Here is a 25293-nt window from a genome sequence, read left to right as displayed (position 1 = left end):
TGAAATAGAGTTCATGCTGTCTGCCGATCCCACCATAGTGCAGGACGTAGACGTGTTAGGTAGGGTAAAGGCGCAGTGACGATAGGTTAGTGAGGTCTAAAATTTCTTTTAATTTTAAGAGACAAAGAGAAAAATTAGTCAAGAAGAAATAGGCCAAGCTAGACGCAGTAAAGTTGAAAGCAGACGAATTCAGGCTGGTGCTCGCAAACAAATATACAGCTTTAGAACAGTAAGATGACGATAACATCGACGTAATGAATGAAACTGTATTTATGCTGATTTCAGAAGCCGCAATCCAAGTGGGAGGTAAGGCACCAAGGCAACCAGTAGGTAAGCTTTCCCAAGTTACAAATGGCCTAATAAAGATACGAAAAAGGATGAAAGTGTATAACTCCAGAGAGCCGAAAGATTTCGCTTCAAAACTGATTAACCATAAGAAAGCAAGGGATATTCGAAATTGTACTGAGAGAAAGATTGAGGAAGGAGGAAAAGGTGGCCGCAGCATGAAATCAGTGAGAAATTGGCATAGGACAAGACAAGATGTACGGACAGAAAGAAAAGCATGATAATGTCATGAGCAGTTTTGATGATACATTCAAAGCACCAGAATAATTCTTTGCTGACCTGCACAATAAGCAAAGCAGCCACGCTGCCTTCATTCGAAGTACAGATGAATAGGATGCTGATGAGGCCTAAAGAGGATGAAGTTAGAAGTGCCTTCTAATGGATGACCCGGGGAAAAGCGGCAAGAGAAGACGGAATAACAGTCGATTTAGTCAAAGATGGAGGAGATATGGTTGAAACGGCTGCGGCCCTTTATACGCAATGCCTCATGAGTTGAAGTGTACCAGAGAGTTGGAAGAATGCCAACGTTGTCCTAATCCGTAAAAAGGGAGGCGTTAAAGAATTGAAGAATTATAGGCCCATTACCTTGATTTCAGTATTGTATGGAATATCCAGTAAGATAATTTCCAATAGAATCAGTGCATTACTTGACTTCATTCAACCAAGCGAACAGGCTGGCTTCTAGAACGGATACTCTATAATGGATCACATGCATGTCATCAATCAGGTAATAGAGAAATCTGCGGATTATAATCAACCTCTCTACATGGCCTTCATAGATTATGATAAGGCATTTGATACCAGAAGTCATATAGACATCGCATAACCAAGGAGTACAGGAAACATACGTAAATATCTGGGGAAATATCTAGAAGGATTCCTCCGTTACCTTGGTTCTCCACAAGTTAAGTAGAAGGTTACCTATCAAGAAAGGGTGGTAGAATATTCCTGAACAATCACAATCGCTGCAGCTATCCGAGCACATTGTGGATGGCCAGATCCGTGCCAAGCACTGGATTTTGTATACTCTGTCTGGCGCAGGTGTTGGTCTTGTGTCTATACCTGTGATTACGTCAGTGCGTGTTTCTTTGTGGACGTTGCACTCTGCATAGTTGGCCGTTCTTATTTTTCTGCCGCCCTTTCTCCTTGCTAAAGTGTAGGATAGCAAACCGTCACAACGACTTCGCACCTGGCTTTGCTTTTGCTTAATGCACTGTACACACGAGCTTTAAAACGTTAGGTATAACTAGCACCGACCATATGCTTGGGACACGCACACCGATACTACAGCGTGTAAATTGTCGAGTAGTAAGTTCGTGATACCGAAATCGCGATTCGTTGTGCACGAATATTAAATTTTGCTTTACAATTTAGTTTCCATATGAAGTATACATCACTTTTGTCTCGTCCGGGAAAATGCCTCACATATCTATATAGATAAACTTTCATGATCAACTTTAGAAGTAAGACAATGAGAGCTAAGCGATAACATTTACAGCTAACATCTAAACATCATATTCAGCTAATGCGCTCAAGCAGAAGTTTATCTCAATTAGCAATGTGAGATACTATGAGTGTTACCAATGTGTGTGCATTTAAAAGCTGCAACGCGACGCTGCGATGTTTTAGCTTTACTGGGAAATCTGAGGTACATACGACCGTGGATGATACACGACGGAAAGCTTTTCGATACCTTGTGATAAAACAAATTATGAAAAGCAAAGGTCACCTTACAAATTAGGAAAGTTAAATTACTTCTACGAGCATTAGTGATTGAAGAATTGGCTTGCTTGCAGCTTAATATTTTTTTTTTCATTAGCACGCTTTCTTTGTACTTTGATTCTGTATGCGTTCGATTGAACCGATCCGTGCATTTCCCAACGTTTTATGAGTGATCGAGTGTATATGATATTAGATGCACTAAATGTGCATATTCTGCTATATAATGTGTATATTCTGTGACATTCGACTTCCCCAATTAGACAGTTCACTTTTTAAACAGCTCAATAAAACAACGTTCACTTTAGCTTCCTTGAGATAATTGTTGATGTGTTTTACTGCACTTATGACGTTTACAATTATCCTGCAGCTGGTGAGCGTGGTTGGTGAGCCGACATACCCTTTTCTGAACGATGACAACAAGCAGCTATCTCCTGCAAAGCAATTTCCACTCACTGAAAATTCAAACTGGGAGTTATAGCGTACTGAAGCTGCATGGAGGGTTGTGAGAGACGCCATAGTGGAGGGCTCCTGATTAATTTCCACCGCGTGGTGTTCTTGAACAAGCGTTTTCGCGATTAGCGCTTGCTAAAAGGAGGCCGCCGCAGCTTCGTGTTCAGCAGAAAAAGGCATTCGAAGCGGGTACAGGTCATTTGAATATAGATGCATCACCTATTAGGGAGTCTGCGAATTTGTTGTCTCAATTTGGGCAAAGTGTTTTTTATTGGCCCGATGTTACCAGGCTTGCATCCCTTCGAATGAATCTGTGCAGCGTTGTAGTAATACACTCAGCTATACTTTAAACAACACAAAGTTCTACGTGGACCGGGTGACGTGCTGCCTCTTCTGTTTCATTGCTCTCACTGTCATGGTGCACTTGGTTCTCAGTTATAATTCTCATTGGTTCTTAGTTATACGTTGCTCAGTTGACCAGACATCCTGTTCTGAACAGCTATATATGTATAAAAACTTAAATGTGCTTCTAATAAAATAAAAAGATGTAAGCAGGGCCACTATTCACAAAATGCTCTTACACTAGATATGGTCTTAATAGAAAATTGCAGCAAATCCTGATGTGAGACATTAATAACGAAGGCGGCTAGCCAATGACAAAAAGCACTTACGGACGCGATGCTTTGTGAAATCAGGCACCGATTCTATGGCACTTTTATAGTTTTCTTCATTTGGGGATGAAAAAATATAGATATATTCCGTATTCTATTCGATATTCGAAATTTGTTTTTCTCCAATATTCGTATACACTGTGTAAACTTCATATTCAATCAGCCTTAATTCTCAACCAGTATACGGTAAGATTCCTTCAGGGACCGTATATTGCGCTAGGTTTGTTCGTAAGAAAAACAATTCAGCCAATCTGAGTTCTTGACATATTACTAGCAAATGCGGCAAGCCAATGTCCGATACCACTTGCAGACGAAGAGCTTTGCGAATTCAGCCCCAGGGGTGCTACGCAGAATGCCCCGAGTTTCTCGCTGGCCTTAGTTTGCTTGACGGCAATCAGTGATCGGCGTTAGTGTGCAACGCATGAAAGCAGCAGACAACATATCGAGATAAAGTCACCTGTGTCAACACGACCGTACCCTGCGCACGCACTTCCTCGTTTAAAACACCGAAGACTGGTCAATGTTACACGCCAGCGCCACTTATAATTATGAACGCTATATAGCCATATCGCAATACCGTCACTTTCCCGCTATCTATGTATGCACATTCGGAGCAAGCCCTTGCCACGCCTCTCTTGGGCGCGTCGCGGGCGTGTCTCCCCTTTCGGGCTTTATCTGTCTATCCACCGTCGAATATGATCAGTGTACAAGTGATGCATTCTCACGCCAACCCTTCCCTTCTTTTCGAATACGTTAAAAGATAACATTTTATTCTATACCTTCTTTCAACAAGTAAAACACTGGGTGGAACGATACACAAATGAAAGAAGACACCAACAGTCTGACCATGTAACTCCATTCTTTTTCGGCCGCCCATGAGGTAACACCCAATTGATGTTAAACCAAGAATGAATCATGAAAAGCCAACGAAACTGGAGGCGTGCCGAGAGTTGAATGTTGTGTCATGATACCGTTGCCTCATTCATCTGAGAGCGTCACCAGATCTCGCGGAGATCCCGGAGTTCGCCAAAGTAGGGCCTTCCTGCATACTACCCTAGGTGCGTGAAGACGTTACCGCATGTTGTCAATTCTCCCCTAGAGCTCTGTGTTGCTGCTTAATAAAACATACGGAACGTTGTCCTCTACATAACCGCAGTTGAAACTCTGCTGTTGAAACTGCACAGTCGTGACTCGCGCTCCATGCTCGACGTCTTCAGCTGCGGCGCCATCTTTGACAGCTTTGGTGTCTCTCGAGTCAGACTCCATGAGGCGGCTTTTGATTTCCGTCCAAGGCGAAGTCGTTCGAAGTCAGCACGTGCATCTCGATTGCTTATCCGCGTCTTCACCCGCGTGAGCGTTCCTTTCTTCCCGCGCCTTCCGTTTCCGGCAATGTTATTATATGTATTAATTTGGACGAAACCTTAAATTCGTCTTCCATTGCCGTCATCTGGAGTAGCATTTCAGGCGCGCGGCCCGGCAGGAAGCTTCAGCTCGAGCAAAACAGTGGCTCTCTGCATTTCAAAGCACTCACTGAAAATGACGCCATCCGAAAACTCACTCCTGGCTGTTCGACAACCGTTTCATTCTATTCAAATTGCAAGTGTATATGTTCTGTGCTGCTCGAACCGTGCTTTCAGCTAGCATTGTTTATTTGCGCGCCGGTCTTAGTGGCGCTTTATTTTCCAAACATATGCAAAGTCGACCAGCTAGCTTTAAGTTCTTGTAAGCCCCGGTTCTACAGACAGAACAATCCGCCCGCTTGTGAACCTGTTACGAACGGCGAAGCGGCACGTACCAGGCGAGAAAAGAGCTTGCATTAAAACAATGCCAGTAGTTCAGTCCTTGCATTTATCTTATTTCACTCGCGCTGTCGACACGCTTCTACTGTTGTTTTGCATTTCACTCCTTCTAAACGATTGCGAGTCCGCGCCAGGCATTCGCGATGAAAAACCCCTTGTTTCGCAAGCTAGGTTAAGCAGCAATACTTTGCCACTCTCACAAAATCGTTTTATGTGCAGTAGCGGGCAAGGATGGTTTGGGAAATTATGCCAAGCACACGACGTGGGCTTTGGCGGAGCGGAAGAATGAGCGCTTCCCAATCTGCACGACGAGGTAATCGCTGCAGACTCACGCGCGTGGCAATCAAGAAGGTAATGGGAGGTTTCGTGCCGGAGAGCGATTAGTGAACTAGAATACTTTCTCGACATTGCTTGCTGCGTTATCAAACGCCGAACCACGCAAACGTAATCAATATTTTTCTCGTAAACACTAATTTACCACCGCATGACGATTGCCAGTTGCGGTTCTATGCTTAAGTTTCGTCACTGTGCTGCCTGAGAAAGGAATTAAAGTGAGCTTTCAAGAATATAACCCAAATGTAAAGGAAACAAACTCTCGCTGCGTGCACGGTATAATGCTAGCAACAGTAACATCGACATGTTCGATTTAATTAAGGAAGTTAGAAAGAAATAAAGAGAAGCACTGAAGTATCAGAGGACCAAACAGCTGCGTCACATTACTTTTTGCTCGTATTTCTGATTTTCAAGAATCAATATTTGCCATTACAGTGGTTGTAAGTATATGCCTCTACAGAAGCTTGACAAGGGCTCTGTTCTGATGTCATGTGTAAAAAAATACAAAAAAAATAACACAGTGGCATTAAAATGGTCCACTCGGCTGCGTCACATCAGCTAAGTAGATGCGAGTTGTCTTCTCCATGTGATAAAAGCACTGAAGGTCCATGCAAAGTAAAGGCGATAAGCCTGCAGGTGACGTTAGTTAATGAAAACAATTAAAGCGAGCGTTCGTTAGCGGCACTCAGCACTGAACTGGAAAACAGAGTATTGGTAAATGAAGTTCGATGAGTGCGAAATAACGTCTTCCGTTTTTGCGCTTTCACATTGTTTGTTCCTTTATTTTAGTCTTCTGTGCAGCTGATGCGTAATTATCACCGTTTATGCAGGGATGTGGGAAAATAGTGTGGGCATATTATATTCGCAATATAATTATATATTATTATATATGGGCATATTATATTCGCAACAATAGAACGTTGTTGATCAGCCACGACAGATATGAATAGACATACTGAAATAGCCTGCTGTCCTAAAATCACCTATAAAAAGTGAACGCTCTAAAGTAGGAAATCTGGGAGCATCTTGTGCCTGACATCAAGATGACATTTGCAATGCGTCGGCGAGCAACCTCTACCGTCTTATCTCTGCTGATTTATCTACGATCACTTATCATACTTCGGGGCATCTGAGGCAGCCACATTACTTCGCTCATCATATTCACCATATACACTGACCTGCCCGCTTCGTGCTCTTCCTGTTTAGCTCTATCTTTCATCGTCAACTGCTGCATCACACAACAAAAACTACCAATTTGCTAGTATCAGACAGCACAAGGGGCGCCGTGTGAGCAGTTTGCCTGACGTTGCCCTCCAAATATACGCACGCACGCTAGCAGTATGGCCTTGCGCACGCTACGAACCTAGCATAGACTGCTGCGATAGACGCGGTAGTTTCGCGACAGCTATTTAGTTTACGCGTCCGGCTCCCAGCTCCGTTATGTGGAAGCGGCATGAGCTCGATCTGACGTGACTGAGCTAGGTTAAGTTTTCTTTTTGTTATTCTGTCCTACCGTGACCCCAGTGAGACGTAAATGTCAGCGGCGCTTATTAACCGATCCGTTGGCACCTATACATGCCGCGCTGCCAACTGACATAGCCCATCATTTTCGCCAGCAAACACGGCTCTTCGCCCTAAAATGAAATAATGAAAACTTCACACCGGCACTGCAAAAATTACCTGTAAGCTAAAAATAGAATAACAATTAATAATCTCACGATCAAAGCGCAAGTGATACACCGCACTGACCGCAGGAAAAGTACCTAACGTTCGCAGTCATCCGAAAGCTCGGCAGGTAACTATGTAAGTTGCCAACACGCAGGTTATCCTATAGAGGTTGTAGTGACTTCCTTGAACAAAATAGCGCAAAAAATGGCACACATTGAGTGGCAAACAGAGCGCCACTCACTGTTTCCGTCTTTTGCACTGTTTCGTGCAAAGATGTTGCCTTACCAACATGCTCGGATTCGTATAGTAGTAATAGGAAACTGAGGAAAGTTGGGGTGGGTAAGTTTGGAAAATGCGTAGAACTAGGGACAAGGAGAAGAATAAAAAGCAGAACACGCGCGCCGACTAAGAATGTGCGTTTACTGAAACACAGAAAGCGCAGCGGTAATATACGGAGAGGATGCCCATGCACCACCAGGTCAGTTGTAGGCGACGCACGTGTCTTGCCTTCCTTATTTTTCTCTTCGTGCGTTCTACGCGGCTTTCCAAAATGATCATAGCTGTATATGGTCAAAACACACACACATACACACACACTACTCAAAAATGATGGTTAGTAGTTCTTGAGAGTAGGTCTATTCCCATATATCTATCCGCATGGACAAGCCACTTCAATGTCATGCAACAGTTCTCTACTACCAAGTTTAAAACAACTGAGCCAGCGAACAATGTGTGAAACATACGCTGGTGGCATTTCTTGCCAAGGATCGTTGCAAGTGGAGGGCCGTGAGGCCGCCACAGATCCACCCTACCCTACCCTCTACCCTCCCAACCCTACCCTCCCAACTCTACCCTCCCAACAACTGATACAACGGCGCTAAGTGCAACTTTTACTAAAGCGGGCACAAATAAAACTTTCTCAGCGTCGCTTTCCGCAGAAGCGCGGCACACTACTCCTCTTGTAATTTGGCGAGAGCCAGACGGATATTTCCGGCTTCCTGGAGACAAAGTGTCGTTAGCTCTTTCCATGCCTTTTACTTGCGCTGGAACAAGTGAGCCCGGAACTACTACTACAGGAAACATGACCAAGAGTGGGTGGAAGAGGAGTTGAAAAAGAGCACGTGAGTAGTCCTTCTGTAGGCGTCGGTCGTCGTGTCGTGTCGTGTCATGTGTCTTGCGCCACTCTTCGGCGAGTTTTCTCGCCCTGTGATGGGAAAAGCTCTGCAAGGAACTTGCTGAGAAAAAAGAACGAAACACCCAATGCAGAGCGGATGTCAGCGCCAATGAAAGGCAGATGGACGCACGTTCTTTTATTATTGTCGAATGACTCACTGCTTGTCGTCATACTAAATGCGCGACACAAGCAATGGCGATAGATGAGGAACACACACACATACATGCACACAGCATAGATACTGAATGCGCAGTATACTAAAACAAGTGCAATGTATGTATCTTCAAGCTCTCGCCGTCGTTGGTATACACTGGTTGTAATCGAGCACTCTAAGGCATTGTATCAGGTACACGACTAACTCTGTTCATTTTGTTTCGTAGGATTTAGAGTCAGTTTTAAGCAGTATATTTTTATACGTGCTGATCATAAGTGGAAGTAGTGTTGGTTTTAGAACGAAGCATGTGCGTCACATTTCCTGCTGGGACTCTAATGCAGGGTAACGCTGCACAGAAAGGATCGTGGTTCATTAAAGGAGTAGCAGCAGGAATGTAGGCCAGCGTGTATTCAATGGTTCTGTCGTCATTTCGGCGCTCGCCCTTTATCCCCCAGTGCGCCCCGCAGCGGCAGCGCACCCGCAATACTAAGCTTAGGAATGCCGTGCATTCTACAGCTCAACCAGGGGAGGCTGCTCCAGGCACGCCGGGAGCTGCGGTTTTTAAGAGACTTCTGAGGGAGTAAATACTTCGCTGGTTTTCATTAGCATGTCAGTGCAAGCACAGCAAACAGCACTGGTGATAAGGGAGCGAGTCCTTCATAGTGATCATACATTGGCAGCGTAAACTGCCCCGATGCAATCAGGTCATTGTTGCTAGTACTACAGTGAACCTGAGTGGCCGCGGCATTTACTTAGTAGAGGAGATTTTCTTCGCGCTAATAGTGACATGCGACTGAGATGTGCAAGCAAGGTAAATGAATATTTTAACTGAGCGCACACTTTGCATCATGCGTTGCTCTTGTTTTCTTCTTTCTTCAAGGTGTTTAATTAAATCAGACTGAGGTACACTCAGTAAAGTGCAATCACCTTCCCAAATTTTTACCGTAAGCTTGGCATCTGCTATCTTAAGCCACCTCAAAAACGGGCCGCAGAAGTTGATCTCAAACATTAAATTAAACATTATGGGTTTTTACGTGCCAAAACCACTTTCTGATTATGAGGCACGCCGTAGTGGAGGACTCCGGAAAGTTTGACCACCTGGGGTTCTTTAACGTGCACCTAAATCTAAGTACACGGGCGTTTTCGCATTTCGCCCCCATCGAAATGCGGCCGCCGTGGCCGGGATTCGATCCCGCGACCTCGTGCTCAGCAGCCTAACACCATAGCCACTGAGCAATCACGGCGGGTAAAGATCTCAAACATTAATAAATATTACTACGGCTGCTAACTCTCGCTGTAACGCCTCAGGGTAACAAGACACGCTAAATGAGCGTGTGCTTTTCACGACGAAATACTGCTACACACAAAAAAAATAGTTTTCTATGGATTCGATGTTGCCAACGCCGCAAAGGAAAACGCTGAAGCAGTGGAGTACATAAAATCACCGTTTACTTCCAATGTGAATGCACGGCCAAATGATAATTTCTCCTTCCTTTAGACACAGCTTGATGAATCCTACGCAGTGAAGAGGTTTTGCGCTGAAGCTTCATCAGTGCAGACGATTGGAACTGATTTTGGTATGTGCCAATGCGGCCGCTACGGGAGGTTCATGTCGAATGTCAAACACTTCAGATATGCTGGTAATGAGCGTTTAGTATAACATCTGATATGCCTACATTGTACTCTTGATTATGCAGAGAGTACGGGAAGATATGCTTAGCTTTCGTGGCGTTTAATTCTTTGGATGATTATCTTTTCTTTCTTTGTCCTTCTTGTTTTTGTATTTTACGTTTATGTTTCTCTGTGGATTATTTGTGATAATTGTGGTACAGCCAGCGTTCAGGTGGCCTATATTTTAGACACCCATCATTCAGTAAATAACTTCGCTTGGTTCTGCCCATGCTAGACTCCGAAAAGCAAAGACAGCTTGAAAGCTTATGAAAGAATGACATTCTACACGCGTTCGTGCCACACTTAATCGCTTTCCTACGTCACGCTGACTTGATCGATTGATTAGTTGATTGACTGATTGATTGAATATATTGCAATATGTGGAAACTTCTGACACTGGCCTTTTCATATCATGTTATTGGGATGTGAGGGGATACATGGTGCATAAGATACAGAAATTAGGCAAAGAAAAACAATCATGATAATTTTTGCGCCTCAAATATTGCTAACTTTGATCTCTGCTGGCACAAAATGTTCTTAGATGGATTGATTGCCAGCATAGATTCTGAACTTTAGCTCGCTCCACCCTTTATTTACCGACACCAAGAGAGCCTTCGCCTGCTGAGGTACGTAATGTCTATACCACAGTCCACTGTGGGAGTTCATACCAAAGCGCATGCACGGTCAGTGAGTGAAGAACATCATAAAGATGTGATTTCAGCTCGTGGCGTTTACACATTGTCTTTACGGACGCCTTTGCCGACTTTCATTTAGGCGGTGATTATATCTTGCGCATCTTAGCTTCATTTTACTATTCTTCGACGCATCAAGTGCTTTTTCTAACACAATGCACGTTCTTTCTAATCCTCTATGCAATATACAAAAAATTCTGTCCTTACGCCTAAGGCGGGAAAAGTCGCGAGATATCATCCCTGGACTGTATGTGTCCAACGCCTACGTCAGTCCGCTTGTCAAGACCACCGCATTGCCTTCTCCACCGTACACCACCGTCGTTCCTCAAATAAGATAGATAATGTAAAAATCAATCTGCTGCGTGAAATAGCGTAAAAAAGCGCGAATTCCACGTGCTAGAAAGATTATGGGTGCTAAAAAGACGAGGCGTTGAGCTGGTTGGTGTTCTTCAAGACTGCATGTTGTTTCCAAAACGTTAAAGTCCGGTCAGCGGGCTACCCAGGTAAATTGGTGATCGCTGTGGCAGTAACCGTGCTGCAGAAAAAAAAAAGATGGCAGTGCAAGGTCTGGCCCAAAAGTTCATGCAGTGAGTCAGCAAAAAAGTAAGAGAAAGTCTGGCGGCGCCGCTCTCCCACAGTCTCCACTCGAAAAGACCCTGTTGATCTCTAGTACGAGCCGGGTAACTGTATGACAACGTTGAGTTTTATACGCGAACGTTTTGTGCAACCAATGTTTTAGCCTTGTCGAAATGGAGATCGATAGAACACATAGAACAGATGGAGAAACGTAAAAGATTTCGTGAAATCCAGCAAGAATGGTGCAGAAATTCATCAAATATTGCAACAATGCTATGAAAAAGATGCCTTCAAGGCAAGAAATGTGTTCAAATGTCGTCAGCGTTTTCTAGAAGGCCGCGGAGACGTCAATGATGATGCGAGATCAGGGCGCCCCTCCACCTCATCCGAATGTTGAAACATCGAGCGAACGCTTTCTCTTGCGCTCAGTGACCACCGAATGACTGTCAGAACTACATCAGAAGCACTTGATATGGGAAAGTTTGTGTTCAGTTGAAGTGCACGGGCTTAACAGACCGTTTATAGTGTCCTTGTGTATGGTGTCCCTCCAACACGTACTCAGTGCTTACTCTCTCCCTTTCTTCCTCTTTATATTCCCCTTTCCCCCACCCCCAGTGTAGGGTAGCAAACCGGATGCTGTTCTGGTTGACCTCCCTGCCTTTCCTACCCTTGTTTTCTCTCTCTCTCTCTCTCTTGTGTTCAGCGGTTTTTTATTGAAACCTTCGAAATTAAAAAGATTTGGGCCAAGATGGTGCTGAAACTGTTCAGTTCAGTTCAGTTCAGTTTTGTTGCTTAAAGGCCCCCATTTCAGGGGGTGTTACATAAGGGGTGGGATTACATTTGTAGTGAGGAAAACAAACAGCGATGGTGATTTAACATTGAAGGTGATCTGTTACGCGTTCTTGAAAAGCAGGTGTTGAAGCGATGGCGACGATGTCATGGGGTAGGCCGTTCCAGTCCGTGGCTGCTCGAAGAAATAACGAAGCTGAAAACGTAGTTGTACGTGATAGTGGGCGGGCAACTTGAAGGGGATGACTGGTGCGGTGAGATATGCGTGATGCGGCGGCGATATACGGTGCTTGATTGAGAGGAGAATAAAAGAATTTGTGATAAAGGGTGAGGCTAGCAATGCGACGACGAAAAGAGAGGGGTGACAGTCCGGATGTAGCTTTCAAGGATGGAACACTGACGTCATATGAGTATGAGGAATGAATGAATCGGGCAGCACGATTCTGCACAGCTTCCAATGCGGTGATTAGATATGCTTGATGTGGGCTCCAGATGGGGGATGCATATTCTAATTTGGGTCTTATAAGTGATTTATACGCGAGCAATTTAACATGTGGTGGGGCAAGACGAAGGTGACGTTTTAGAAAACCGAGCGTTTTGTTTGATGCTGAAATGATGTTACCGATATGAACCTGCCATGATAGATTAGAAGAGAGGGTGACTCCTAGATATTTATATGATTGTACTTGCTCAATCTGTGTGTTAGAAATTAAATAATGAAAGAGATATGGATTGTGATGACGAGTGAAGGACATGAGTTTACATTTACTAGGATTGAGTAACATTAGCCAGTTATTACACCAATTTAGTACGTTGTTAAGTTCTGTCTGAAGAGTGTATTGATCGTGACAGTTATTAATGATGCGGTAAATAACACAATCATCTGCGAAAATTCGAATACTACAGGAAACATGCAGGGGCAAGTCGTTAATATATATTAAGAATAGGAGGGGACCGAGGACAGAACCTTGTGGGACGCCTGAAGTAACCGGGAGGGATGTAGACAGATGGCCGTTAAGATAGACTGACTGAGAACGGTTAGTTAGGAATTCTTCAATCCATTTGAGAATATTAGGAGGTAGGTTCAGCTTTGAGAGTTTTAGTAATAGCCGGCGGTGGGGAACCTTGTCAAAAGCTTTAGCGAAATCAAGAAAGATGGTGTCGGTCTGCATATTACGGTCTAGATTAGTGTGCAAGTCGTGAAGGAAAAGCGCTAGTTGGGTTTCGCAAGAGAGGCCCTTACGAAACCCATGTTGTGAAGGGTGAAAAAAAGAGTGTTGACTGCTGACTAAAAACTTCGACGAAAATAACGTTGCACTGACTGGAAAAACTTCATATTACAAAAAAGAATTCTCAGAAACGGTCATCATCGGCGACAAAACTTGTTTACGAATAAATCAAAGAAATCAAAGTGACGTTGATTGGTGTTTTTGACTGCCGTGGAATAAGGCACCACGAATTTGTACCTGAAGGTTAACTATCAATGCAATATTTTACGTTGAGGTCCTAAAGAGATTCAGAGATTGTGTGCGCCGCTTGCGGACAAATTTCTTGAAAGAGGGGCGCTAGATTCGCCTCCGCGATTTTTCGGCCCTTAATTCCATGACTGCGGCTTTTATTTTTTTCTCAAATGTAAACTGGTGCTCGGAGTGCGGAATTTTGGAAATGTGACGACAATTCAAAAGCAACCGACATCACTGCTGAAGTGCTTAACAGAAGTGGCCTTCCAAGGGTGCTTCCAGCAATGGAAGAGGTGGAACCAGTGTATTGTGCGCGATTGGAAGTATTTTGGACGTGAACGCATTGATGTATCTGAAAGATTGTGAAAACAGTTTTTGTAAACGTACAACACAAGTTTTTGGGACAAACCTCGTAATGCAAAGAGCTCGACATTTAAACAAAGAAGTGAAGTAATACCTTACAAGCCCAGAGTGTCCCACAATTAGAAGAACGTTGGAAACCAATATGGCATTCCACTCACCTTTTCTACAGATACAAACACAGAGCCGGCGAGAACAATGCTAATCTTGCTGGTGAGAATCAGAGCTAAGAGATATCAGAATACGAAGGAAAAGCAGGAATGTCGTGGCCGGAGGATTGTTAGACGCCCACCTTATCAAGGAAATGCTGAACAGGTGCATTCCTGATAATCCTGTAGTTATATTCGACAAAGAACTGATGTTCATGCGTGCTGCAATGTTAAGGAAGGCGCCTTATCTTATTTTGTGTGTGTGTGTGTGTGTTTTGTTGTGTTTGGCTACCTTTGTCTGTGAATTCGTGTACATGGGTGCTGATCAAGACGCAACAAAATCAGTTGGCAGTAGAGCTCTGTTGTTGTTAATCTTCTTCTTCTTCGTGTCCACTCTGCCCAAATGATCATTCCGGAACGCGGAAATGCGGGCTAGTTGTTCTTTTGCAAATATATGCAAATCGCAGCGCACTGAAGACAAAGGACGACAACAGAAACGAGACACACAGGGTGCTGTCGTGCTTGGTCTACAATGCGCTGGGGTGCACGCACATGTATTGCAGATGAGTGCTGTGTGAGTGCACTGCCCGTAATAGTTATGAAATCAGCGACCGTCTAAACCGGTGGGTCCCACTGACTAGCGCCACAGAACCCGCAATCTACTTTCTGAGCTTAATACCTCACGGAAGTTAAACATTTTAACGGTTGTTTCTTTTAATAATAATTAATTTTATTTTAATATTATTAATATTATATTACTACTAGCATGATTCTTATTAACCAAGAGAGCCCGTTTTCTCTTTCAGAGCACACAAAAGAGTGGCTCGATAGGCATTCTTCTGTTGTTCAACCATGCGGTTTAAAAATAATTATTGATAATTATTTTAATTTACGGATGCCTAGTTTATGTTCCTGGTATAATAAAAGTATGACCTGCGTTCATCTGGTATAATGTTACAGGAATTCTCAATGAGGCACGGACCTTCATTATTGCGTGTTATCCGGTATCAAAGTGTCAGCACCACGAAGAATAGATTACGTAATTATTTTGCAAAAAGCCTTTGTTTTTCTTTTTACAGCACAGTTTGTCTAATCAGTTTCCGGCTTAGACTGGGGCCGTGTTAAAAACAAGTTAATTAGCTCAAAAATTTTCAAGGTCGAGAAACTGATGTAGTTTTTAATGAAGACAAAGCTGGATTTGTCCAACGCAGGAGAGAAAAGGGGACAATTAATTTTGAAGGAAGATTACAACACGTCTAGAAGTCTGCCTTTGTCTAACGCAAAGCCTGAAGCAGTGCATACCTCGTTTTAGAAAACGCACCAAATACAGTTAGCAGGGGAAATGTTTTAAATAATTATTGTTCTTAATAAGCGCTTCAAGTGTGTATTCCTTTCTCATTAAAATCAGTGGTCACATCCCATAAAACTAAAAGTAATTAGGACCGCTATCCCTAAATACGCGGCTTTGCATCGAGAAGAACCTGCATTTTTCTTTTGCGTTTCTTGTATGAGGCAGCGTTCTTGAGAATAGGCGCCTATGTGAGAACGTTATTCCTCAAAAATAGAAAGACATGTCGGTAAGTGTCGCATGACACCACCGCAAGCACGCATGTATGGCCAGGTGCAGTATTAAAGACTATTTAAAGACATAAAGAGAGAGGAAAAATGTGGCACAACATGGAATGCGTCGACAAGCAGGTACACTGCATACATTAAGAGCAGGGGCTATATCCCAAAAAGGAAGAAAAATGGTAGGCGAACCTAATATTTGACTTAGGTGTCTCTTATACCCCTGTCACACGGGAAGATTGAATGTCATTCGAATCGAATGGCACTCGATGCATCGAATGCCATTCGGTCTTTTGCGGTGCTACACATTAAGTATGATGGCAATGATAGCAATGACGATCTGGCACAAAATTGTTGAAATTCAAAGACATTTTCTGCCTAATAAACGCGTTTAAGAATTTTTGCGAGTACCTTTAAAACAGCCGATCGAAAACATTTTGACGCCAATTATTCACAACTAAAATGACTTAGATCAACACATCCAATGTGGCCGACCACCGCGACAGACTCCTGATGTAAAGAGTAATAGCGCTTGAGCACAGCCCGTGGTGAAAATATCATCGCGGCAAAAATAATTATTGCTTTTTATAAGTCTAAAGAAATATCTTCTGACTTAGCTGATGCACGCATTATTTTCTCGCGTTGCGTGTCGCTGTTGTCTATCTGGGGTCAAGAGTACAAATTCGGTTCGAAATCGAATGCGAATGAGTTCCCCTAACTCATTCGATGGCAAATGTCATTCCATTCGCATGACATTACATTTTCTCGTGTAAATCCCGATTAGTGGAATTATATGCGAATGCCATTCGATTCGAATGACAATAAATCTTCCCGTGTGACAGGGGTATTTGTGGCACTCGCACCTCGGCGTTGGTGTTCTCCTGGTTAAGCCAGCGAACGTCTATCCCCTGGCACGATATGCGGGCGAGGAGCGAGTGAGGGCCAGGAGGAAGCGCAGCGCCCGCCACCTGGCAGGGCGTGGCCCCCTAGCGAGAGGCGCACGAAGCGCACCTTACGCGCCCTCTCCGGTGCTGACGTCAGAGCATGTAACGGGTGCGCGCGGGCAGCCGTTGCGAGCGCACGCGAGCGAGCAGGTGAGTGGAAGGAGAGAAGCGAGAGAGGAAGGAGTGATGTCACATCCGCTGTGCTGGGCAAGTGTTCAGTCTGTGACCCCCCCCCCCCCCCCCCCCGCCAACTGTTTTCCATTAATTGGCCCGTCAAAGACCATGCTAATTTCTTGTGTGTGACCTCAATGGTGACTCCGTTAATGCCGCTTCCTGCTATCGGGTTTCCAAGAATTTCGCAAAACTCATGCTCACGTTCGGGTCACTAAAGTCTACGATTCTGTCCTTTGCTGCGCAATAATCAGTGATTTCTAATTCATTCTAATTATTAAAGACACTTCAGTAACTCAACTTGCAACTAAACTTATGGTCTGATATCATATCTATAATGAAACCCATTAATTTTGTCCTGTACTATTCTTTTTCTATGTTTTCTGATTTAGCTTGAATTTCGTTCCCATTCGTCTCAGGAGGTGAACCGAAAGCGCTGCGCAAGAGACAAGAGTGTCACTCGATGCTCGTGCCACTAATAACGCGACATATAGGCATTGCGAAAGCCTTTCTGGACGCTCAAAGTGATAGTTTGGGCTACTTGGTTATGCACTGTGAAATGTCTTTTTTTTTGCGCTAGAAGCCGCGCACAAAGAAACATTAACTGTAGCGAAAAAAAGAGAGTGTACCACCTAGGTAACTTACACCATTATTTCACTTGCCATCGTGGCTCAGTGAATGGCGCTTGTATAGCTGAGGACAAGGTCGCTGGCTCGATACCCTGTTGTGGCACTTTTCCTGCAGTTGGGGGTTGAATGTGGGAACGCCCATGTACAACTGCGACCACTGCTAGTGGGAACACGGAACCCATGGCATCTCTCTACAGAGTCCCCCGCCACCGGCGCATCACAACTATTGCGACACAAGCGGAATAAGAGCGAATGGCGAAAAGCCCAGGCAGTCGTCTGCTATGGTGAGTCGTCTACCAAGACTTCACGAGGCGCCGGCGGTGGCGCTGCGCGGAGCGCTGCCACGGGTTCTCGTGTCCCCGCTAGAAGTGGCCGCGCCTGTACTTATATTTGAAGGGCAGCTGCGGCGATTTTTCGATGTCAACGGAGGTCGATGAAATTCGCTGGCCACGTTCCTCTGAACAATTCCGTCATGTCTTCAAAAAATCAGTCTTGAGAGTTACACAGATTTTTTTACAAACGAATTTGATTTATTACCTCGTACACCCTACCTTACCTCCTCCTCAGTTACAGGCCACATTGTGTATGACATCAGGAGTGTTCCATGCAGACGACAGCTACAAGATCGTCGAGGAGTCGACGATTGTGAGCTAGTGCATGGCGTGCGAAGTTGCTGTCGCGAGAAGTTGCGTTCCCTGTAGATGGAGAAGAGATGGGAGGCAAGTGGTGTTGTGTTGTTGATTGGAGGAACTTCAGCCGTCGACATCCGCACACACAGTTTGAGCCGATGTCAAGCCTATATTGTCACAGTCGCGTAGTTCATGCGTCTACTGCTGGCGGACCTGAACGACTTCATCTGGCCTGGTTACGCCCACTGCAGGGCAAAGGCCTTTCCCATACTTCTCCAACTACCCAGGTCATGTACTAATTGTGGCCATGTCGTCCCTGCAAGCTTCTTAATCTCATCCGCCCACCTACCTTTCTGCCGCCCCCTGCTGCGCTTCCCTTCCCTTGGAACCCAGTCCGTAACCCTTAATGACGTGTTGTATTCATATAGGGGGTTGTGGCCAAGTACTGCACCAGGGTGGCCAATCTTGCTCTGGTGAGGAAGTGCGTTACCGGTTGTGGTCACCGGGATCAGGCCGCACTCCAGGCCTGTTTATGGAATTTTATCAACACGCGGATTTTTTTTTAAACCGGTGGAAAATTGCGTGGCACCGGGATTCGAACCACGGTCCTCTTGAACGGGAAGCGGATGCTCTACCTCTATGCCACCGCTGCTTAGAACCTGAGCGACTTACCGTGAGTTAATTAAGCTATCAGGATTAAGAAAACTCCTTCTGTAGTTCAGTTTTGACCATATGGATTTGAAATAAATTATTCCTCATTTCGTACAGTGCACACTCAAAGAGCAAGAAGCGACGACACGGAGCAGTATCGACATCGGTACTTTCCCGTTTTCGACGGAAAGCTTGTAGCCACACTCACCGGCACTTCCCTAGATGAAATGCGGCAACGAATGTGGGTATATTTTTGCGTATTGTCATGCAGGCTTACTATTTAGCTTCCGAGGTGAGCTGCTTGCCTCGTATTCCAAATGGGCAGCAAGCGTAGGCCCCTTCAATACCGCAGCGTAAGCAACCGCCTCGTTCAGATGCCAACGGTGTTTCCGCGAGAAAACTACACCTTCTGTAAATGAGCGATCATACACGCAAAGTCCTCATCTGTGTCTACCTTACGGAACATATTGTGTGCATGAAGAGAGTACGAAGAATGATAAGTAGGCAGCATAACAACGCCCCCGTACTATGGTCTCCCGCTCGCTGTCTTCGAAGGTGTGTGGTCGCTCATATCAGCACGATTCAGAGTTATTCAATGATGCTTACGTGCACAAAATCTGCCTATATTGATATGCTCTGACATTAATTGATGCCACCAATGAGCGGCTCAAGCTCAAGCGATGGAGGAGTAGTAACTCTGCCTGCCGATGTAAACAAATGAACGGATCGATGCTGAACTGTCAGCAGCGTTCTAGCGGGATACACATGAGGAAAGTCGTGCTCCCCATTTCACAGTGAGCATGCGAAGCGCTTTCCCGAGAAGTAAAACACCTAAAATAGTAAGCAGCACCTTTAAAATCAGTGGTTATGGCTACTCTTGGCCTTCATGGTGCAGCACGATATGTAGCACATGGGCGCTGGCTCTTGTGGTGGCAGGTCGAATGAGAACGGCGATTCGTGGCTATTGAATGCGTCAGTATCATAACTGTCAATATTTGACAGACCAGAAGAGCTGGTGCAGCTGACATTGTCACCTGAAGGTCCGGCGCGGTCACGAATAAGCTGAGCGTCTCCTTTTCGCTGCTTTCGTTGGCTCCATGGAGGAAGGAAAACTGAGGAGAGGCCCTACCTTCTCCGCGCGCTAGGAGACAAGTGTGGAGGAAATGACGTAGTAGGTTATCCTTTTTTTTGCTGCTTTTATTTCTTTTGCTGTGGCGGCCACGCCTTTCGGACCAGAATGGCGGCTTTGTTATGGTTCTGTGCGCTCACACGAGTTGCTCTGTAGGTTTCGTACCGTGGCAAAGGCGCCATGTGGGCAGGTTTGCGTTGGTCTCTGTGTTTTGTTGCGCTGTGCTATCTGGACCGTGCTCTCCCGGATGTTGCTGTGGCCAGGTGGGACAAGAGGAACTAAAGTTCGTAAAATTAACGCGCAGGCAACGCTGAACGCAATGTACCGCGCCACGGCAATGGCAACGGACTTTTGGCAACGAAATTTTGCTTTCTTTGGCGGAATCATGCTAACGTGCCATCGCAAGCCAAAACTGAAGCCTTTCAGAAACTGCACAATGAGCGCCTTGCAGGTCAGTGATTCCTGCTTTCCACAGCGCATGGTGCATTTGTGGCACGTAGAACGTACGTTATGCAAGAATGCATAGTTCGTGTTCAGTAACAACTTGCCTTTGCGCATATTAAAACACATCTTGCTTAACTGTTGCTTGTTTCTCGCAGTACTCACGACAGCACGGTCTTTTAAGCAGAGCGCGTTCGAGGTTTATGCACACCTGCAGAGGTCTACCTGAATACACGTGCTGATAGAGCGTTACGCAGAATATGTGCATTTTACTGCCCTCAGCACCGTGCGCCGGCCAGCCGATGCTTTATCCTGGAAGATGGGAAAGAAGCGGCTGCTTTGACTTAAGGAACGAATCCTCTTTACCACAGGCGTATCTTATCTGTGCGCGCGAGAAGCGCAGGGAAGTGAAGGTTAACGGATGGGCTGCATTAGTGAGCAAGGCTCCACAGAGCGTACGCCTGCGAACACATCAAACGGCTGTTCCATGGTCGCACGTAGGCCGGATCTACACGCGTACTGTTCTGCACCGTGCGCCGGCTATCGCAAAACTTTGGTTCCGTCAAGCTTCACTGACCGTGGTAAAAAGGCACCTCAGGATGCAGTCAATGAATCTAAACGCGGAGTCAGAAATGACATTCTGCCTCCTCGCTGGCGCGCTGTCGTAGTGATGCGCGGCCATCCGAAGTTAGTTCAATAAAGCACGACGATTCCTCAAGCCACAGCGAGAACATGCGTTTGTGCTCAGAAACTCCAAATGGATCGCAAATGGGTTGGTGTTGTCGTACGTGCCTCTAGTGTGCTCTTGCAGTGCAGTCAGAATGCGTAAATTTTTTTCGTATTGCCAGACGTCTAGCTTGCAAGACCGTCTGAGAGCCCCAGGAAGGCCAAGCAGAGAAAAGCACGTAGAAAGCAGCGATAAAGGTGACCCTTTTTTTTTTAAACACGCAAGAACTGGGCAGCGGCCACTACCTGCGGTTGGTGAGAATAGTTCAGTTGGCTGGCCTTATAAGGCATCTTTATTTTCATAAAAGCCGGTAAAAGCAGCCGATTCGACCTCACGGCGCAATTTGCGAAGTTCATTACGAACTTCTTTCAACATGACTTCGGCAACGGTAATGCAATGAGACATCGCGCTTGCATCCTTTTGTTTAGTATTGCTGCGGAGCGCGCGTCCGAGCAGCCAAGTTGCGCCCAGCGCGTCGTGGTTTCGCGAAAAATATCAACAAGAGAGGGAAGGTGGCCCGATAGGTGGAGCAACGGCAACTTCCGGCAGCACTTAGCTTCACAAAGAGGGACGCCAGGGCCCCTTTTCAGTTTTTCTTCCTCCATGGTTCGCCCCGAGGGCGAGACCGGCATGCCTTGCGCGCCTTTCCTGCTCGAAACACTCGTGGCGTCCCACGAAGAGGTTCGCTTGGCGGCTTGGTCAGGTTTCAGTTTCGTCTTCGCGATTTTATTTTTTTTTGCTGATTTAAAATTATTTTTGAATTCGCGGAACAATTCTACTGCCAGATGCGGGACAGGGGGTCTCGAGAACCTAAATATTCCATTATCTTAACATGGTGAAAAATCGCCAGAGTTGCTTTTTAAGTGCACGTTGAGCAACTCCAGAAGATCGAATTTAATGCATAGTCCACACCGTATGGCGTCCTTAACAGCTCACACCGCAGCTTTGAGACTCAAAATACCTGCTTAATTAATAATAAGGTTCAACTCATAATAAGTGCAGTGCAAAATTATTATATGAAAGATGTTTAAATTATAAAAGAAAGGTGCACAAAACGCGTCTGAGGCATAAGTTTTCCTTGCCCGCTCTAAACAAAGGACTGTGCTTCATAATTATCGTCATTAATAAAAAACTGCGAAGGTAATATAATGACCATGCGAAAAAAGTTAATACTAATAAGCCATCCTATAACTTCACTTCCTAATTTATGGGTACATTACTGAATTATGGTGATTCAATGGTAGTGCGAGCCTTTAGGTGTACATGCGTGAGGGGATGTACCCGGTGATCTATTTTATAGGAAACAGATTTTGCTTTGGTCGCTATTCGCCCCTCTCGCGCGGTGCATCCTACATGGACGAGTAGCCGTCGAGCACAGTCGCTAATTAAAAAAAAAATGCGTAATTAAGATTGTAATTGCTGGTCCTAACGTCCACGTTGCAGCCGCAATGTTGCAAGTGGGCGCCGCAAGACACGAAAACAGTTGACGAAGAGATTATCCGTTCGTTATTCAGAGTTTCAACGAGAAACATTCACTATTTTTCACTCCGATTCCGAAACAGGCTTCGCGTAGAAATAGCACCGGAGGTGCCTCCCAGACCATTCTCGAAGCTCTCGTGAAGCAGAGAAGCTCACTGTGACAACCTGCTGAGAACATCCAATCTACCGGTGTGCGTTTGTATCGCCAGCGACGGTAGCTCACGGACAAACAAGCTGCGTGAAATGAGATAAGAGACGTGCATAGGCGATCGACCCGTTGACCCGACGAAACGGAAAGTGTCACGTGCGCAGTGCTGCCGAAACTCCTCGGTCGCCCAGTTTCAAGATTGTAGCGGAAAAAAATGAATTTCGTCGGCGAATTTCTTAACAACGGATAGCGCTTTTAAAGACACGTAAATTAATTCTTTTTTTTTGTGCCTCCAGTGGTGCCCTCTTGCAATACTGCATATTGCAAAGCGGGCGTTAAAACCAGTAATTAAGAAGTTACTTATCCTTTTGAGTTAATTAGTGAGCAAAATGCGACGACCTACTTGACAATCTCGTGTCGGCTGTGCTGAAGGAACCAATACGAAAGAGCGAATCATAACATCGTTTAAATCTCCCTTTTGTATGGTAGGATTCGTATGGGTAACATCCAAGGGGGCGTCAGAGAATAAGAAATGTGGAGAGTATTGAGCCCAAGTAAGGCTTTTGAAATCAGTTGCGAATGTTGTTCTTTATCTGGAATCGAGAGACTCTTCTCATTCGTGCAGGTTACGCTTTTTAACAGTGCAGACGTTCTAGAGAGTTTACGAGCCTCAACTAATGCGATCCGAAGCGGTTTTTGATTTGCAAGCTTGCATACGTTCTTTTTTGGTGTTGACTGGTCGCGATTACTGTACTTCGCAAATATAATTCGTGCAACAGTTACTTATCCCCTTGAACGTGCATAACCAATCGGTAATGGAATACCGACTGATTTTCGAGTTCCGATAGCCCTAATTTTATTAATATTCAATGTGATGACACTTTCCCTAATAATGCAAAATTACTCCCTCATGGTATTTTTGATGGCCTATTACAAAATAATCTGCAGACTCAACAAATATCATCATCGCGGCAGATGCTTCACAGAGTGAAGAAAAAGCTATTTTTCCCTTAGGCTGCTGGTTTTTATACCCATATTTTTGGTTAGCTTCATGACAGTGGTGCTACGCAAATTCAATGCAATAATTACGTAAACAATGAAAATGACACCCTCTTTATGTTACAATTATTACTTACTGCTTCCCATAGCTCTATTATGAGGATGTGTCACTTATTGGTACCTCATAAGAAGCCAACAAACATTGACGCCAAGGACAACATAGGGGAAATTACTTGTACTTACTAAATGAATTAAAGAAATCATAAATTTATCATTTCTTTAATTTATTTACTAAGTACAAGTAATTTCCCCTATGTTGTATTTGGTGTCGATGTTTGTTGGCTTCTTATGATATGCTTAATAAAAATCGGGCTCCTCGGTTAGCCTCCTTTCTTCTCGTTCATTGGTACCTGGATTCATGAGACGGGTCCGTTTAATTTGGGTACCCTTGCATAAAGGACTACGTCTTAATGAAATTGCAGGATCTTTAGGTGAGGCTTGTAAGGCGCCCCGATTCTTCTATATTGTCTTTTGTCTACTTATCTAACTGCGGCTCGGTTTCGTAGACGTCTCATTATGCAAGAATTGTCAGACTCCGCACTGTATAACTCCGCAGATTACTGGCATGAATACATGAAGTGTCCATCACGAAGCTGCGCTGTCGCATACAGATGCGAAATTACTACCAACACAGGTCTGGACTGGTTCCCTCAGCATCATGCTCATTATGAGGTGAGGCCGACACAAAATTACATTTCTTTCTATCGTGCAGAAGTTTCTCTGTAATGCGAAAATGAAGATTAGAAACGCCGCACCGCATTCTTAGTCTAGATTTATCTGTACATGTCGTTTCCTCATTGAGGGCCCCCATTTTTGGGTTCAGCAGCACAAATGTTTGCTTAACAGTTCGAAATTATCTTACTCTATCCAATGCATTGCCCTGCAAGACTGATTCCTCTTTATTTTTTTTTCTCTTCGTTTAAGTGAATTGTTCAGATCTATTTTTACAGCGAAGCCGTATATGGCTAGCTTCCAGCGCATAGATTTCCGCAGAACAAAAACTTTGGGCCGATCTCGAAGATAGTGCAATACCTGGCCGACCCACGGCGGATGTGGAGCAGGCGTCAAGCACTCCGCCATCTTGCAAAAATAAGTTTAATAACTTGAGTCCAAATACAACCCTATCAAATATTAAGCTGATAACAGATACTGCACTTTGACCCGCGTTGACCATATGGGCCCTATAACGTAAAACTATTCCAATATGTTTCTATTCCAATCTCTTGACGTCAAATTTGCGTAACCACCAACGCAAGCACCGGGCGGTCATCCGCAGGGTTGTCTGAACAGACCAATCAAACGCTCTCCTCGTTCATAGGAGGTCACTTTTGCTTGCGTGAAAAACGAATAACATTGCCTACACTGAGCGGTTTGGCGTATCTAATTGGCTGACAAGAGGCGAGGAGAACGCTCAAATGGAGAGGGATTCGATGGGGCCGAGCCACTGCACTGAAAGTCGATAACCAGATGAAGAGGGTGGTGCCGGCGTCTACGATTGGTCGGCTTTCCATTACTTAGCTTGCGGTGGCTGGTGGAAAATAGCGGCGGCATGCAACGGAAGCTCAAGAATGACGCTAAAGCGGACCCTCAGCAAAGAAGAGTTGGCAGAATGAGGGGGTAAACGTGCCGAAAGTGCTCGAAAACGGTACACGGCCACGCAAGAAGTTTTATTCTACGCAAATACACTCATGCTCTCCGGCAGGT

The 25293-nt window shown here is 44.9% G+C and overlaps 1 protein-coding gene and 1 non-coding gene across 4 annotated transcripts in view; both read right to left on the bottom strand.

Moving 5' to 3' along the window:
- LOC126546058 (G-protein coupled receptor dmsr-1-like) overlaps nt 1–25293 on the bottom strand; it is a 1011142-nt gene that overhangs the window by 429645 nt on the left and 556204 nt on the right. The gene's annotated exons all lie outside the window — the stretch shown is intronic.
- Nucleotides 24588–24774, bottom strand: LOC126546361 (U2 spliceosomal RNA). Its single transcript, XR_007602576.1, has one exon. It is a non-coding gene; the product is annotated as a U2 spliceosomal RNA (small nuclear RNA).

Source organism: Dermacentor andersoni, chromosome 1, assembly GCF_023375885.2.
Source record: "Dermacentor andersoni chromosome 1, qqDerAnde1_hic_scaffold, whole genome shotgun sequence".
In the NCBI taxonomy this organism is placed as follows: domain Eukaryota; kingdom Metazoa; phylum Arthropoda; class Arachnida; order Ixodida; family Ixodidae; genus Dermacentor; species Dermacentor andersoni.
Note: the sequence above shows the minus strand (reverse complement) of the source record. Positions and strands in the feature narration are given on the sequence as shown.